This window comes from Neopsephotus bourkii, unplaced genomic scaffold (assembly GCF_033783945.1).
Source record: "Neopsephotus bourkii isolate Nb327-2 ecotype Australia unplaced genomic scaffold, CSIRO-AGI_Nbou_v1 NB_234, whole genome shotgun sequence".
Classification (NCBI taxonomy): domain Eukaryota; kingdom Metazoa; phylum Chordata; class Aves; order Psittaciformes; family Psittacidae; genus Neopsephotus; species Neopsephotus bourkii.
Window position 1 is genome coordinate 16,935,795 of NW_026900744.1, and position 1,915 is coordinate 16,937,709.

Genomic DNA, 1,915 nt, shown 5'->3' on the forward strand with positions numbered 1-1,915 from the left:
GCGCCGCCGCCTATTGGCTGGTAAGCATTCCGGGCGGGGCGGGGAGGGGAGGGGGAGGAAAGGGGGAGCGCGGCGAGGGGACAGCGGGGAGACGGCGCGTGAGACGCGCCCCTCCACGGCCCCCCATTCCCCGGCGCCCCCCCGCCGGGTTTCCTGTCAGGCGTCGTGGCGGGGCGGGCAGTCCCTGCCCTCTTACCCCGGCCCGCCTGAGGTAAAAAGTAGGGCAGGGGGAACCGTGCACCTTGGCCCCAGGGACACGGACAACTGTGGCCGCCCAGCCCGAGATCCCAACACGCACGGGCAGACGTGACCGTGCCCTGAGGACCCCTGTCCTCCCCACACACCGCCCGGCACAAGGACAAGTCATTGCAGGGAACTGGGAGGAGGACACAGCAGTCAAGGCTAGGAGGCCTCTGGAGGAGCCAGCGGCTCGTCCATAGAGGGAACAGCCCGTTTTTTCTCATCGAGCACTTCCCCCGGGGGTCGGTACAAACGCGCGTCCCCTCCGTGAGGCTCTTCCAAACGGCTTTACGGGACTGAGGGCAAATATTTGCCAAGGAAAGTAAAAATGGAGTGCCTGCCAACTTAAGCAGCAACCCCTGTCCCCCAAGAAGCGGGGCTTTGTGGCAGGGGGTGTTCACCTTCACAAGTTTTACCGTGGGGAGCATGAGCTGCAGCTCACCAGCAAGGGGGGAGCCGAGAAGGGGCCTGGCTGGAGGGGTGTCCTCCCAGTCCCAGCCTGTACTGCAGAGGGTCGGAACTGGGCAAAGGCTGGGGTTTACACCCTCGCTTTCTCTGTTTCCCTGGTCGGACACAGCTCGTGACGGCTGGTGAGTCAGAGGAGCACAGGAACACGTCACCGCTGAACAAACTGCAGTAACCTCTCAGTAGCTGCATCTCACCGTGTAAATGGGGACGTTTTCCCACAGTCAGAGCTGAGCCACTAATTTCCAAGTGCGTGTCTTCCCTTCATGACTTCAGGGCTGCCCTGTGCACACTATGTACCCAGGTGCACCTGGAGCCATTGTCCCAAACCAAGGGGCAAAGCTACAATGCAGTATTAAAACATTTCTATCACGTCACCTTATCAGACCTCTGAATAAAACAAATTTGTTTTGACCAACAGACACCCGAGACAGACTCTTTTAAATGTGTGACTGCTGGAACTAGTCTATATTACATATTCTATGGGGACTCTGAGCAGAGCCACCGAGTGAAAAAGTCTGAAACTGATCTAGTTTGCAGTGTGTGTTTCACACTATTATCCCATCACCCATCTTTCTCCTGCTTGATCCTGCTTAATATTAAAGCTGTTAAAAAAAACCCAACAAAACAAAAAGAAAATCTTATGATTGCTGAAATGTGACCACCTGCATGATGATTGCACCAGGAATTTTCACATAACTTTGCCCCTGTTCTGAAGATGTTGATTTTAACAGAATGCTGCTGAAAGATACTCTCAGATCAAGCTATACATGGTCACTGGTGCCCTCATGCTGAAAATGGTGTGCTATTTACACTGAATTGTCTTGTGGTGCCACCATTGGCTCTGTGAGCAAGTGAAAAAGAAAAAAAAAAAAAACAAAAACAACCCCCCCAAACTCAACAAAACCCACAAACCCCCCAAAACAACACATCCAAAAGTTTCCTAAACTTCAACAAATTGTTGAAGAAACTATTTCATCAAATTAGTAAAATCCTAACGCTGGATGGTAAGATACGTTTAATAGAATACATAAGATACATTTAATAGAAAGTGAAATGCATGTAACCTTCAGAGTTAGTCAGTTTGCTTTTCTTTTTACCTTTCTTTCCATCCTTTACACAGAAAACTGGAAGAAGGCATTGCTGCCTCTGCTCCCTGCCACTCACACCCATCATCTGCTGTGTCTTCACCAGTCCAAATTGCTGCACT